The following is a 17,440-nucleotide window of genomic DNA, read 5'->3' as shown; positions in this document are numbered from 1 at the left end:
GGCCAAGTGTATCACCATGGGGCACACTGGTATTTTTTGTCACGAATAAAGATGGTACTCTCAGATTATGGATTGACTATAGGCAATTGGACAGAGTGACCATCAAGAACAGGTATTCGATGCTGAGATTGACAACTTGTTTGATCAGTTGAAGGGAGAAATAGTGTTCTCTAAGATCGACTTGAGATCCGGATATCATCAGGTACAAATCAAACATGAGGAAATTTACAAGACTGCATTCAGGACTAGGTATGGGAATTATGAGTTTTTTTTCATTCCATTTTGTTTGACTAATGCTCCAGCTACATTTATGTGTTTGATGAATAGTGTGTTGTGTCCATACTTGGATAATTTTTTAATTGTGTTCATTGATAATATATTGGTATATTATAAAAATGAGGAAGAACATGCCAAACATTTAGCAGCAGTGTTGAGGTTGTTGAGAGAGCATCAATTGTATTCTAAGCTTAGAGGGTGTAGCTTCTTTTAGACTGAGGTACATTACTTGGGGCATGTGGTCTCTAAGGAGGGCATTGTAGTAGATCTAGGAAGGATAAGAGCCATCATGAAGTGGGTAGCTCCTAAGAATGTGGATGACGTGAGATACTTCATGGGGTTGGCAGGCTATTACAGGAGGTTCATTAGGAACTTCTCTAAGATTTCTTATCTATTACATCATTGCAAAGGAAAGGTAAGAATTTCGAATGGAAGGAGGAGTGTGAGGCTAGTTTAGAGTAGCTCAAGCAGTTGTTAACACATGCACAAGTGCTAAATATTCCAGATCCAGACAAATAATTTGTAGTATGCACAAATTATTGCAAGAGAGGAATTGGTGGAGTCCTTATGCAGGATGGATAGGTGGTATGTTATGAGTCGTGGAAACTGAATGAGCATGATTAGAGCTATCCCACTCATGATCTTGAGTTAGTAGCAATTATACATGCACTGGAGATGTGGAGACACTATCGTTTGGGCAAGAGGTTTACATTGATGAGTGATCACAGTCGTTTCCGAGATCTATTTGACCAACAAAATTTGAATGGTAGGCAGGCTCAATAGTTGGCTACAATCAATGAGTTTGATTTCAAGATCTGATATATCAAAGGTAAAGAGGACAAAGTGGTAGATGCTCTTAGCAGGGGGGTACAAGTAAATCACTTAGCAACTATGAGCTCCTATGGGACAAAGCTATAGGATAGGATCTTGCGGGTAGGTCAACAAGATGTTAGATATATAGATATTGTGCACAGGTTGTAGAAGAGCATAGGTAGGTGATGGTACAAGTACAAGTATAGGTAGAGGTGATAGTATAGGTACATGTATATGTGATGTTACGGGCATAGATACAGGTACGGTAGTGGTACAGGTGCAGGAGCAGGTGCATAGGATATGGATGTCATACATTAGATGGATTCATCTGATTCAGAGATAGAATATATGTGCCAGGTAATAGTGAGATCAAGAAGATGATATTGAGATAGTTTCATGAGAAAAGTTATTCATCTCATCGAGGCTACCGAAAGACACTAATAGCAGTAAAGAGATTTTACTATTGGCTGAATTTGAAGAGGGATGTAGCAGAGTTCATGGCTAGATGTTTTGATTGTTAGTGAGTGAAAGCATAATGTAAACATCTAGGTGGATTGCTACAGCAGATTGCAATTCCAGATTGGAAATGGGAGATTATTTCCATGGAATTCATCATAGGGTTTCCGAGGAAAGTGAGACAGCATGATTCCATCATTGTCATTATGGATAGGTTGACAAAGGTTGCACATTTCATGTCGGTAAAGTCTACAATTTTAGCTAGTGATGTAGCAAAGGTATTCATATGATATTTGGCCAAATTGCATGGTGTTCCAAAGAAGATTGTGTCAGATAGGGATGCGAAGTTCACTTCCAAGTTTTGGAAGGAGTTATTTGCAGGTTTGGGCACAAAGTTGGCCTTTAGTACAACTTATCATCTGTAGAAAAATGGACAGACAGAGAGGGTCAATAGGATATTGGAGGACATGTTGAGGATGTATGTTATGCATTAGCAGTGAAAGTGGGAAGAGAACCTTCCATTGGTGGAGTTCAAATACAACAATAGGTATCACGAATCCTTGAGGATGAGTCCTTTTAAGGAATTTTATGGGGGAAGTTGCAATAATCCCATTAGTTGGAGTGATCCAGTTAATAGGGTTTTGATTGGAACAAACATGTTGGTAGACATGGTGTCACACGGAATAAGTCGATCTTGCGGACAAGATAGACCTTCCTAGAATCTAAAGAAGACCTAATGACAAGCAAACCAACCAGACATTATCTTTCTCTAAATATGCTTTAATAAACAATAGCAAACAAGTGTTTTTAGGGCCTACCTTAGGTCCAACACTAGCTTGTGGATGCCCTCGCTCCTTCGATCCAAATGAGCTCCTTTTTGCGGATCTCCAAACACAAACAAGGCAAACAAATTAAATAGCACCTGAAAAGCCAATTGCATAAAACATATTTAACATGAAAGTCAAGGAGTCCATGAAACAAATAACATAAGATACTTGTTGAGAAAAATGAGTTTGATTGTATTAATTCAAAAGAAGAAGAACCTTACAACCTTTGCCCTGACGCTGTACAAGCTCCTCCCAAGGTCCAGCAAGAAGTCTCCTCTACTTTGACAAGTTTCACTCACTCCCCAATGAAACCAAAAAGGTATGTGATCTCTCCTCTTTAGGCTTAACTAGGAAGTCTTGATTTCACCAGCATTTACCCTCAAAAATGTTTAGCTTCTAACCTCCCCAGCAACCAGCCCAATGCCTGTATTTATAGTGCAATGGAGGGAAGTTACTAGGTCCTCCTTTAAAGGGATAGCTCCTCTCATCAAGGGATTAGCTCCTTCTCTTTTGGGATGCATGAACCACCTCAGAGCGAACAATCCACGTCAAAATTCCTTTTAGAAACCTCTAGAATTAACCCAAAGTGAGTTTTTTAAGATAAAACTTGCGCCTTTTGACTTTCACAGGGGTCCGCACCTACACCGTTAGGGACAGAGCGGTCAGGTCCGCATTTTTTGTACACAGAAGGTGCGGGACCGCAGGTGACCATGAGAGAAAGTGCGGAACCAAAGTTACATTGATTTTTAATGTCTTTCTCTCATTTCCAAAGCTTGATTTGAAGAGCTGAGGTCTGAGACTTGCTTAGGAGGACAGTACAAGTAATGATAGACCCATACTGACTGCAAATAATCATGATGACGATATTTTTGTGTAACAGATTGCCCCCTAAAGTGCGAAGTCTGTAGTAGATGAGGATTTCTTATCATTTAGGAAGAGTGAAGTACTTTATCATTTCGAGGATCATCTTGTGGAGAACCCGGTTGGAACCTGTAAAAACATTCAATGCAAAATATATATATGAGATCATATCATCACTGAGGTAGGCATTCCCATGCTCAGATCAAAACTGACTAGAAAAACTAACTACTGCTCTGATACAGGAATGATCTTGTAAAACATCACAAGTATAGACTCATGTGGACACAGTATGGACGCAGCCATCTGTTTATGAATAGTCCATTATATAATGAATACAAAATTCCTCGCAGCCTGGATTGTGGAAACTAGATCCAGGGTCTTCATTTCTACTTCCCGAAACAGTACGATTCTATCCATGCGAATGAATGTGTTGATGTCGAACATGGTAGAAACCACTTGATTACCAGTCAATGATGTAAACTGTTAACAAGTGTGAGAGAAACCACCAGTGATGTCAATGGCTCTCAAAGTACCCAGTACAATGCATGAGATGCGAATAAATGTGCTGATGTCGAGCATGTCACGGAATCTTTTGATCGGAATTCAATGATATAAACTATCGTCAAAGGCGAGAAACCTGCCATTGATGCATGCAGATCTCAAGGTACTGACGATTCCTAGATCAACTTTCTAGATAATGAGTTGATGTCGATAGAAAGCGATCCGTCGTAGGCAAGCCCACAACACGAAATCATAGATCAAGTTGAAGAAATTTAGTTGCAAGAACTGACTCAGGAATGGTCAATATGGATGACAGATATTTTGCAGATGAATGGCTTATTGGCAGTGACCTCTTGAACACATAACGACATGACAGATGGTTTGGTGACAATTGACCCAAAGTTAATACCCAGAAACCGGCTGAAGACTTTCAATGTGCTTTGATCAACTGTTAGGCAAAGGATTTCCCAACCCAGGTGAATAAAAGTGTCGTGTTCAAGAGTGGTTACACAGTATGACAAACAGGCTCATTTTTCTCTCTTTTCCCCCACCATTTCTGGCAAGTACCTCTTTATTTTTGACAAGCTTGAGGAGGATAACATTTGCTTGATTATAAGCTCATCCTTCGGATGAGTCCAACTTAGTTTAAATTCGAACCCTAAGAAGGAGTGGTTCATTCCTGTTTGTAATTGAACAGGTCCTTTACTGTGAAATTTTAATGAGTCCAGTATAGGAGAAACTCGGCGTTTTTCAATTTTAGAGAGTCTGAAAAAACTTAAGAAGACTCCAGGGTTGACCTGTTTCGTAAATTTGTGTCTCTCAAGCCCGAAAAAATATAAAATAATACTTGAGAGAACCGCTTGATCTTTTACAACCAAGGAGTACTTTTTGTCATTAGTGCCCTTGACCCGAAAAAGTAAAAAAGCGATCAATGACACGTCGTTTTATAACCAGTATCGAATTTGAAACGACAAAAATCCGGCAATCTTTTCATGTTTTTACAGTCGGAAAAGAGTTGTAAGTGGACCGTCTTTTAATTCCGTTTTAACGAGTTTAAAAGAAACACTCGGCAATCTTTTCATGTTTTAGGAGTCAGAAAAGAGCTTAAAGATGACTCTACATGTTTTTCTGTCGAAAATGGTAGATTTCGCCTGAATAATCCTTTATTCTGCACAAAAACACAAACATTACTCATACCTGTTTGAAATGAATAAAAACGTCGCAAAATACCTTTTCAAAGTGAAACATAAACAAATTTGCGATTTATTTACTCAAAAAACTTATAAAAAGGGCCTTTGTCAAATCATTTTTACCGTTTGAGTTTGGGTGAGAAAATAATGTTTTTGCTTAGAAAACTTCCTATGAAGATTGTGGAAAATCCAACCGTCGGAATCAAGCGCCGTCTTCTGCAGGTAATCCACATCATCCTACTCTTCATTTTTAACCGTTTAATTTTTTGTTTTAGTCCTTTAATTCATTTTTGGGAGGGTTTTTAGGCGCAAAACCCGCGCGTGGGGGCCCGCAGGTTTACCATTGCGGACCCGCGGACCCTGACTTTTTCTCCATTAGGAAAAAGCTCGAGGTCCGCACCTTTTGTGTAGACAAAGTGCAGTCCCACGCACTGTGTCTAACCCGGAGGGTGCGTACCCCGCCGCAAGGGTTTTGAACCCAAAAATTCTCAAAAATGGACCAATCAAAATATTTTCTAGCAATTTAATTAATCTTTATACTTTATGTAGAGAGTACATCATGCTAGATTGGCATGAACGAGAGCATGAGGATGTGGATGCTGTCGCATGGAATCATCAACCTTCACTTGATGCTTTGAGGGCGTGCGGACTGTACAAATTCTGGGCCATTCCTGGCATGAGGGCTCAGGTGGATTTCTTACAGTGGCTGGTTGACAGATGGAGCATACAGGACCAGTGCTTCTTCATCGGCAGCCACCAGCTCGAAATCAAGCCGACGGACATATATTTCTTGACTGGTTTGCCTAAGAGAGGCGAAGACTTGACTCTGCACGGGACTAGGGCAAGTGGCCAGTCTGTCGATAGCCTCCGGCTAGAGTGCTGCAACAGCCAGGCTAGAGACAAAGGGATAGACATAAAGACCATATCCCATCCTGAACTCATGGTGATTGTGTTTACTGTCACCAGACTTTGCGGAGCTGCCGCATTACATATTGCCACCGGATCCCAGATGCGTATGGCAGTTGATTGCTTTCGAGGCACCATCTTCAACTGGTGCGATGCCGTGTTGGCCAATGTGAAAGGCCAACTGACCAGGGCCAAGAACGAACGACTAAAGACCTTTGGTTATGGGGATTTGGTCGTGAGTTTTGGCCTGGAGAGGGTTCCTATGCTGATCCCACAGCACCTTACTGTTGGAGCTGGGCTTCCTCGAGAGCCCAAACTGATGTGATGGGTCGCAGTTATGGCCCGTCACCCGGACGAGAGGACAGAGGTTGCTCGATTCAAACCTGAGTATTTCCAATGGCTGGAAAACCAGGTCTTTTCCATTCAGGACTTCCCTTACGCTGGGATAGATTTTCGTGGTGACCCAGACATGATTCTTCCACGAGGAGAGCAGTGGGACGAGTCAGGTAAAATCCTTTCCAACATTTTTCCTATTTTAATTTTTTTTTTTTTTTTTCCATCGTCTCAAAACTGATAGTAAAAATTTTAAAATGCAGATGTGGGTCCACAGCAACCAGCCGCTCTCCGGCCTTTCGAGAGGAGGCAACCAATTGCACCCGCGCTAGCCCCACAGGACGAATCAATAGAGGTTTTGGCCGAGTTGGAGGGTCATCTCGAGCACTTGACAGGAGATATTCCTGAGACCACTATAGACGACATTCCTCGTCAACTTTAGCGCTATTTGATTGGAGTCCCGGGACCTTTTAGGAGGTTCCTTTGCAAGGTGGCCCGTGCAGTGGTTTCTTATAGAGATCATCACCAGTGATAGGATGATCACCTATTGTGGGCACATGTGACATTTTTGTTTTTTGTACTTATCATTTTTGCCGATCATAAGGTGTTTTTCAACCTATGATCGAGGACGATGTATTTTTTGACACACTCCTATATATATATATCACTATTACTGGCTTATCTTGTAAATCATGTTACGGAATGATTTTAAATTCACATGTATGATTATTGTGAATGCCTATTTAACATTCGAGAAGCAATTGCATCTGCTAATGTATTTAAGGACCTTGGAATATGCTGATATTCAATGTAATCAAACTCACGTTCCAAGAGACGCACTCTCAAAAATAATCTTAATAACACTGGATTTCTAATGGCATACACTCTATTAAGCTGTAATACAACGAGTTCAGAATCTAACCTCACTATCAAACTCCGAATCCCAAATGAAATAGATTCAGACAATAACTCAATCACTGCATTGTACTCGGAAATGTTGTTCGTTGTTTGATCGAGGCTTACCCCATGCATAGATACTAACTCGTCAGAGGGCGAATAGATAACCCAAGCTGCGGAAGAGATGTTCCGTGTATTACGACAAGCGCCATCAGCGAAACCAATGTATGTTTGGAGAGGCATCGACATCTGCAATATCAAGAGTAAAACCAAGATAAGCAGGAATAATGACGAAAAACACTCTCTAAGCTAAGCACACTGTTTAAACTAAAACACACCAGCTAGAAAGAAAAAACTATCCTAACTAAAAAATCTCCATACCCATTCTTTTAAGCATAATACCTCTTCAAGTAAAGGCCATTTCTGGGTTTACCCAAAGAGTCCCCATCAAAGTCTACCAATTCATAAGCCCCTTTGGCTAGCTTTCGCTTGACAACATAGGGACCATGCCACATAGGAACGAATTTTCTAGCGCCTAATTTATCATTAGCTTGATCATAAACTAAGACTAGATCTCCTTCCGAAAAATTTCGAGGGGTCACATTTCGATCATACTGAGCTTTTATCCATTTTGCGTGAGTCTCGATCGCCAATGCAGCATCACGTCGATTCTCATCTAATTGAGCCAAGTATAACAAACGTTTTTCCTCTTCGGAAGTGGCTGGAAGTAACTCGATGGCCATTTGCAGTGACGGGATTTCGCATTCAATGGGTAACACAGCTTCCAAACCATAGACTAGTTGGAAAGGAGTGAACCCTGTTGATGTTTTTACTGAAGTTCGGTACGCCCAAAGCGCTGAAAATAGCATGTTGTGCCAATTCGACTGATGAATCCCAATGATTCGTTGGATCATGATAACTAAAACTTTCTTGATGGACTCAACTAGACCATTCGCTTGTGAATAATAAGGGGTTGAACTATCGTGACGTAAACCAAGCTGGCCTGTAAGTTCGGTCATCATAACGTTTCGAAAATGACACCCATGATCAGTGATTATCGCTTGCGGGACACCAAACCTAGCAATTATATGATTGAACACGAAAATTGCAGCTGTCTTGCCGTCTGCCTCGAATGTAGGCATCGCCTCGGCCCACTTAGTAAAATAATCTACCGCAAGGATGATATACGCATACGCATGCCCCCCGGCCGAGTGAGGGTTACATGTAATAAAATCGATACCCCATTTGGCAAAAGGACCAACAACAATTATAGGGTGGAGAGGAGCAGGTGGAGCACGCATCTTACGATCAAAAATCTGGCAGTTGTGGCATTTTCGGACCGCCGTAATACAATCTTTAAATAAGGACGGCCAGAAGTAGCCAGCACGCAATATCTTTTGGGCTGTGGCATACCCAGACATATGACCGCCACACGCTCCAGAGTGAAAGTCATTTAGAACCCTTTCAGCTTCCTCGTGAGTTAAGCAACGTCGAAAAACAGAGTCCGCCCCACGGCGATAAAGAGTATCTCCAATAATTCTGAATTTTTGGGACTGGAATCGAATTTTTCGACGTTCTGACCTTGAAATTTCCGGCCGAAAGGATTAGGTCTAGAGATAAACGATGATATCCCCATACCACGGATCTAAAGTGATGATTAGAAACAAGGATTCGTCCGCAATGGGATCCTCCGCCACAGTTTCCGTGTCAGCACGCGGGAAGTCACACATTAGCTCTGCAAAAACTAAAGATTTCTTAGACTTAGATTTCTCAAATTCCAAGTCGAACTCTTGCAGGATAACGATCCATTTAGAGTACTTGCCCCCTAGCAATTGCTTGGTCAAAATGTAGATCATAGGGTTGCAATCCGAAATGACTGTAGTTTTACGTAGTAGAATGTAGTGATGAAAACGTTGGACAGCTTGGACGACTGCCAATGCCAATTTCTCCACATGTGAGTATTTTAGCTCAGTTGGATTTAACGTTCGACTAAGGTAATATATCACATGTTCCGTTCTGAATTCATCTTCCTGAACTAAGACCATTCCAATGGTGGAATGAGAAGCGGCGAGATACAAGAAGTAATCCTGGTTGTAGTTGGGAGGATGCAACAACGGTTCATGGGTCAACACGTGTTTGAGTGCATCAAAAGATTTCTGAGCTATCTCATCCCAATAGAATTGAGTGTTTTGCTTCAACAACCGGGTAAAACCCTTTGTAACCTCAGCGTAGTTAGGAATGAATCGTCGTAAAAAGTTTGCTTTCCCTTGCAAACTTTGGAGTTGGCGAAGACTCGAAGGAGGAGGCAATTTGATGATAGCTTCGACCTTCGAGGGATCAACGCGAATGCCGGCTTTCGAAACTACAAATCCCAGCAATCGACCCGTTTCTATACAGAAGACACATTTGTGTAGGTTCAACCGAATACGATAATGCCTACACCTCATAAAGATTGCTCATAAATGGACGAGGTGATCAGCTCGATGTAATGAATGAGCAGGCAAATCATCGAGATACGGTTGCACAATGTGCTTGATGTCATGAAACGCATAAGACATCGCCCTTTGAAAAGTTTCTCCGGCATTCTTAAGCCCAAAAGGTAATTTGCAATAAGCAAATGTCCCCCATGGACAAATGAAAGCCATTTTTGGTTGATCGGCAAGTAGAATGTTGATTTGATTGTATCCGGAAAAACCGTCCATAAAGGAAAATATTTCGTTGCCGGCACAATCATCAATGATTTGATCGATATAGGGGGTTGGGTAATTGTCCTTTGGACAGGCTCGATTAATGTCCCTATAGTCGATGCATATTCTTATTGTTCCCTGCTTTTTGTTAACCAGAACAATATTCGATACCCAATCTGTTAACGGGATCGGATAAATGAAACCTGCTTTCAACAGTTTTTCAACTTCTGCTTTAATTGCAGCATCTTTTCGTGGGTGAATCTGACGCAAACGTTGCCGGACGGGTTTAGTGTCCGGGTAAGTCTTGATCTCATGAACAACAATTGCGGGATCAATTCCTGGCATTTCCTCATAAGACCAGGCAAACACGTCGCGAAATTCTTGAAATAGGGCCTTATATAATTGAATTTTGTTACCTGAACACGAGGCACCTATATGAATGTTCTCAACAATTCCGGGCTTAACCGAAATGTCAATAGGAATAGTTCGAGAGATGTTTCCCAAATTTAACTCTGAATCAGGATGTTTCATTGGATTCTCAGGTTCCTTGACATATTCAGTTGTAAAAATTGATGAGAAATCATTTTCAAAACGATCATCCTCAGGTAAAAACGAAGATCTGTGATGGAGATCTTCCCATGGTAAATCATCTACACATAGGATTTCACGAATTTGCTCATCAGAGTGAAGAAGTTCAGAAAACGTAGTTAAATCCGAGGTTGATGTGAAAAGTGATTCCTCACGGACCACATTCACTAAGTCATTTTTGGTTGAAAATGAGTCAGCAAACGACTGCACAGCTTCATAGGCAATTTCATATGGACTCAAAGGCATGGAATTACCAATTGAGTCTATCTCAGATTCAGAAGGGACGATCCAAGGATCATCATAAATAATGGTGTCTGATGTAATCATATGAATGGTTGCAAATGAAGATGATGCATTGATTGGAGGAAATGGAAAAGTTCCCAGCAAACCGGCATCTTTAACTAATCCTACTCCAACATCCTTATATGGGATAGTCGTTTTACCAACATGCTGAATACTCTCCGAAGAGGCTGGGTCGGATGAAAAGTAAGCCAGCTGGTCTATTGTTACGATCTTTCCATTATGTGGAAACTTTATTACTCGAAAGACCGATGAAACAACCGTTGTCATAGCGTAAGACCAACTTCGACCCAAGAGAAGGTTGTAGTCTAGAGGGGCATCAACCACCTCCACATCTAAACTAATGGTTTTTCCTTCAACCCCAATAGGCAAATCCTGTAGAATGCCAAAAGGATGAAACCCACGACCATCAAAGGCCTTTAGAATCGTCGGGGATTGATTTAGTGAAGGAGAACCAAGGGATCTCCAACACTGTATCGACATAATACACGTTGAGGCTCCCTCATCAATTACAGTCCGATGAATAGGCCTGTTTTTTACTATCACTGGAATCTGGAAAGCCATTTGATGAGGCAAACACGGTGTACTATTTTCTAGATCGAAAATTATTAGGTTCGGGTCCTGAACATCAACAGCTCCTATAGCCGACAAAAGTAATTTACGTTGTGTTGGGCATGATTGCAGCACTTCCAAAGCTGACATTACTGAGGGTGAAACAGCTAAATCCTCAACAATGTTATAATTCTGAGTTGCTCTCACATGTGGATTGAAAGCTGACTTTCGAAGTATACCCTTAGCGGGCGGTTTGATTACCAAGTCTGGATTAGGTTTCTCGATCTGTAGTGGATCAGAACCGGGAGCTGAGGTTGATGGATTAGAATGAGAAGATTTTGCTTCTTTACCATCAACAGGACTCTTACTACCATAATCTTGCGATCGAGTCGCAATCCTAACATGGGACATCATCAATATGGGTTCTTCATTGGCACTCGAGGATGAACCTATCATCTTACTGTCTTGAGCCAGAAAAGGGTCCTTCAAAACAGCAGGAGTTTGGGAACCCTTGACAATCTTCGCAACCTCTGCACGATGAGGGCAGTCTCTTGTAAAATGTTCATCATCACAAATGAGACAAGGATAATGAGGTTTGCATTTTTCATCATTGGATTCTGCCTTTTTAGGTTTCTCCTTTGAACTTTTGTCCATTTTATTCTTCTTCTTTCCTTTCTTCTTCCCACCGGATTTTGATTTGGCTGTAGATGACTCTACAACGTGAATATCGGCGGAAATCTCTGCAGAAGAATCTCCTGTTGGGGAATCAGGCAAGGTTATGATAGGAGAAGAATTCTTGGAAGACTTCTTCTTACTTTTAGTGTTAACCGTACCAATCATACCGTCAGCGACATGAGATCCCGAAGGATCTGCAGCGATTTGATTTGACTTGGGAAGATCGGGGATTTTTTCGTGTAACGTACCTGACTGAGTATAGACCAAGTCAAGGTACTGTGCTTGAGCAATGACTTGCTCCTCAGTAACCACTCCGGCTTTAGCAACATCTTCAGTGATCTTTGGCAACAAAGATTTTACAAACCACTCAGCCAAGATTTGATCCGGAATAAATACCTTCACTAAACGACGTCGACGTCTCCACTCATGAATATGATTTGAAATGTAAGTGGATGTCGATTGTTTTAGCGAAGTTAACAATTCCGTGCCATTGTCATATCGGACTGGCAACTGGAAATGAGTTAAAAACGAGGTAGCTAACTGACTAAAATTATAAAAAGTGCCTCGCGGTAACTCAATGTACCACTTGGCCGCGAGACCAATTAGAGTGCGCTGGAAAAGTCTAAGACGGATCGAATCATCTGTGATGGAGTTAGACGCACACCAGAGGTGGTAAGTCATCACATGGTTCGACGGGTCCTATCCTGATTTACCTTCGAACTTGGGAATGTCACTGGGCAACTTATTCGGCATTGGCGGCCAAAACGGAAGATAATTAATGGGATCGTTCGTTAGGCGTGACAAGTCAGGTAAGTCCAAAGTTGCGATAAACGGTAACTGCCGATTAGGATCCCTAAAACTCTGGGTCATGAGACCAGCCCCAGGAGGAGGATATCTAGGATAACTAGGAATAGGAATCGCGTTCGGGATATTGTATCCTCCCGGAAAACCAGGATTAACCGGACCGTACTGGGGTTGTTGAGGTTGTTGATAAGTGTACCTAGGATACGGTTGATACTGATAAACTGGCTGCTGGACAGCAGGACCGAATTGGTACTGTCCTGGTACGGTTGATATGTGAATTGTGGTTGACTTGTGACAACCGTACTTAAACCAGGTTGTCCTACAGGCATCTGAACCGAAGTTTGAATCGTAGATCCAGACGGTGGTAAAGATGTCTGAGGAGTAGATACAGGAACAGTAGAAACCGGAGCTGTCGATACTCCAGAAGTAGGTGGGGTAGATTGAACAGATGTAGTGGTAGTTGTAGCAGTCGTTTGAGGCGGAGTACGAGGTGTACTAGGCCCAGGCTGAGAAACTACTGAAGGTACAGAAGTTTGAATGTTAGACTGGACCGGTTGCTGGGATGTACCAGAAACTAAGGGTTGTCCAGTTTGAGATGACAACTGTACACTTGGTTGCAACACCTATTGGGTTTGCGATGGATCCCACACTATATTCATTCCTGGGTACTGACCCATAACTGGTTGAGAATATTGAGGACCATAACCGGGTTGAGGGTAGGATTGATAATTGAAAGGTACATTTCCCGTTCCTTGAACAAACGTTTGACCTTGGGGTGGTTGGAAACCTTGGTTCGAGTACTGACCTTGGGGTTGATACCCTTGAGGCACATACTGATACTGGGGTTGACCTTGAGGTATAAATTGATACTGGGGTTGACCTTGGGGTACATATTGAGTCTAGGGTTGACCTTGAGGAACGTACTGTCCCGTAGGTATGTACTGTCCTTGAGGTTGCCCCCCAGATGCAAATTGTGTACCTTGAGGTTGCCCCCCAGGCGTTAATTGAGGCTGCCCCCCAGGCGGTAACTAGCCACCTTGAGGTTGAGGATTGGGAATAGAACCTAACATCATAAGAATGTCTTCTACGCTCAACGGTTTATTACCATTGCTTCCAGTTAATAACCCTTGCTCAATGGGTTGAGGAGATGCTCCCAAAAAAGTACCAGAAAGAGATTGATACCCAGAGGGAACAGATGGACCGCCGTACAAAAAGGATTCGGGCGATTGAGTAAACATGGACCACTGTCCTGACATATTTACGAGAGTATAAAAACCTCTAGGTGTTGAGTGATAAGGAGCACGAGGTGGTGAAAAACTTAACCCTGAGTTTTCTAAATAATTAGTCAAAGAAAGATACCAAGAACTACTCCTAGGTGGACTGTAAAAAATTGATTCACGTTCCCTTAGTTCAATGACAAGTTGATTTTCAGGGATAGGGATGCCTACTTCTTCTTCTTTCGGAACAAGTTCTTCAATAGAAATAAGTCCAGAAGGAAGATCTTGAGTGATGACTCTTTCTACCCTAGGTGAACCAGGACCACTAAAAGTTGGAGAAACAAACCCCAATGTCGGAGTAGTAGCAAATTCACTTTCAGGATCGGATATTTCGGGTTCTTCACCTATATCACTAGTAGATAAAAAACTACCAGTGATTTCGGAGACAGACACTGACTGTGGATTATATTCTGCTACTGGCGTTTGAAAATCAGGATGTACTATCAAAGAAGATTCTCCTTCTTCCAGTGACCCAACTCTACTGTCTCTAGGAGTTACAAGGACTTTTAAGCCTTCAAGTTGGCTCGGTATTTCCTTAGGAGGTTGGCCTCGAAGTCTACAGGACTTCCTCAGTAACTCAGCCACATTTATAATCTCAGGAGACTGGCCCCGAAGTCTACGGGACTGTCTTGGTAATTCAGCCACAGTTAAAGACTTTTAACTACTTCACACGCAAACAAAGTAAAATCTCAATGAAAAGCACCTAAGGTCTCTAAAGAACCAAACAAATTTGAATCACACGCCTAAAGAATCTAGGAGATCCAACACACACAAACAGTAACTTTCCGGACCGAAAACACTAGTTGGTGATGAAATCCAACGTCGCAGAGTTCAGTACAGAAATGGCGGTTGGAACAGTTACCCTGGCAACCTGCTTAATGAATAGACTGTCACAAGTTCCTCCACTTAACTGTCTCGAGTGAAGTGAACCCCCAAGAAAATCCAAGTGAGTCTAGCCGACGTCTGCTCTAGGTACAGTGGGATCTTCCCACCACTGTCACCTCAGGAAGAGTCCTAAAGAATATGGCCACTAAGGTTACCAACTGAGACAAATACACCTGGGGGAACAGTCTATGATCCGATACGCACGCAAGGGCAGAGTAGCAAGCTCAATTCCCTTGAAGGCTCCTTGACATAATCCAAGGTTTACCAACAAGTGACCCCAGGCTCCTCGACAATGGTTCATCCGAGGTTTACCGTTTTTAATACGTGAATATCTGGCGTCGTTCCCAATGAGGAAGGATTGATTCCCACACTGGTTCGGACACGATCTCGTGCTTCTCCTTTAAGAGGAGCTTTCCCAGAGCATAAATGCAACAACTGGATTTCTTCCCTACCACAAGATACAGCTACTTGTTTGTTTTTACTGTCTTGGAGAGTTAATTACTCTCCTACTCCAAGACACTAGCCTAAGCTAAGTTGGTGTATCAGAGCCCTAGAAATAAAAATGTTACTAGGTGAATTTTACTTTAAGCGTTAACTTTAGTGGTTTTTTGTTTAAGTCCAAAGGTGCGGAGATGAAACTCGTGGTATGAAGACTCGAATCAAAATCACTAAAAATGCACCTAAGATGATCTAAACAATCTTTTTCTCTTCGATGAACTTCTAAAACTAAGAAAGAGTTTGAGAATGCAAATACTTTGTAACACAAATCTTTCTCAATTAAACAAATTAAAAGAGCTTTTCTTTTCAAAGCACTCAAAACGAGACAACTAGTTATTTCACAAAAATTTCCCTTTTCGTTTCAAAGCATTCAATCACTACAAAAAACAAACTTTTTTTTAAAAGAGATTTTTTATATTTTGTAAATAAAACACTCAAAACTAATGGAAATGACTAACTTTGAGAGCTATAAACTATAAAAACCTATTTGAAGTCAAAGCCTACTAAAAGTCTTTTTTAAGGATGTTTTACTCAGCTAGATGCAAGTTAAGGACTAATTTATGCAGAATCACAAATCAGTCAAGAACAACCAATTTCGTTTTCTTTTTGAAAATGAAAATCCAAACTCTCAAACACAAGATTTTTGAAGTTTTGAAATGAGAAAATACAAAGCAGATTCCTCAACAAGGGGAGATTTCATACATGGTCAGACTCATAAGAAAGCTGGTAGACACTAAGGTGATCTGAAGTCCCTACAGCCTCTAAGCTCAGAGCCACTACACAACCAAAATGAAAAACAAACCCAACAAGCAAAACTCCTAGGAAATTCACCTAAAACCCTAACACTAATGAAATCAATCTAAGGAAAGTTTTTGACAGAGTACATGCAGGTCTGGGCAATGGCTAAAACCTATAAACAAATTCTAAATTGATAAAAAAGAGAAAAATTTAAAATTTCTCAAAATTTTGACAGGGTATGCAGGCAGCCTGTTTACACAGGTGTGTTCACGCTCTGTGCACAAAGCAAAAGCGCGTACAGGTACGCACTGTGCTTAACTCATAGGGTGCATACTTCTCCCAAAATTATGAAAAAATAAAAACTAACTCAAGATTAACTAAAAACACCCAATCCCACAATCATCAAGTCAAAAACAGAAACAAAAATACAGTTTAAGTATGGGGGATTACGCAGTGCATTATATTAGATATCATTTTTGGGATTCAACTGCGTTAAGTAAGTCATTCAAACGTATGACCATTTCCATGAGAGGTAGTCGTAACTGACTAATTTCTCATGATTTTTGAATAGTTCACTTAGCACTCATTGCATCGGGTGATGCTCACAGGGGTGAAGAAGTGGGATTGAAACTAGTGAAATGTGGAGAACGAATCACATAGCATCAATCATCACTTCCGGGGCTTGCACCCGGTAACCAGGACTTCCCAGGAGGTCACCCATCCCAGAACTCCTCTGGCTCAAGCGCGCTTAACTGTGGAGTTTTTCCCCACAATCAAGCCCACTTAGCTTGCTACCCCATTTGCAAAACCTTAGCAAGTATTGTGCCTCATGAACCATTTAAGTAGAGATCCCTTGACTCTTTTTGAATTTAAGTATGGGGGATTACACAATGCATTATATTAGATATCATTTTTGGGATTCAACTGCGTTAAGTAAGTCATTCAAACGTATGACCATTTCCATGAGAGGTAGTCGTAACTGACTAATTTCTCATGATTTTTGAATAGTTCACTTAGCACTCATTGCATCGGGTGATGCTCACAGGGGTGAAGAAGTGGGATTGAAACTAGTGAAATGTGGAGAACGAATCACATAGCATCAATCATCACTTCCGGGGCTTGCACCCGGTAACCAGGACTTCCCAGGAGGTCACCCATCCCAGAACTCCTCTGGCTCAAGCGCGCTTAACTGTGGAGTTTTTCCCCACAATCAAGCCCACTTAGCTTGCTACCCCATTTGCAAAACCTTAGCAAGTATTGTGCCTCATGAACCATTTAAGTAGAGATCCCTTGACTCTTTTTGAATTTAAGTGTGGGGGATTACGCAGTGCATTATATTAGATATCATTTTTGGGATTCAACTGCGTTAAGTAAGT

Source organism: Pinus tabuliformis, chromosome 8 (assembly GCF_031772625.1).
Source record: "Pinus tabuliformis cultivar Carrire ecotype Pingquan chromosome 8, CPIR1, whole genome shotgun sequence".
NCBI classification, from domain to species: Eukaryota; Viridiplantae; Streptophyta; class Pinopsida; order Pinales; family Pinaceae; genus Pinus; species Pinus tabuliformis.
This window is presented reverse-complemented; position numbering follows the sequence as displayed.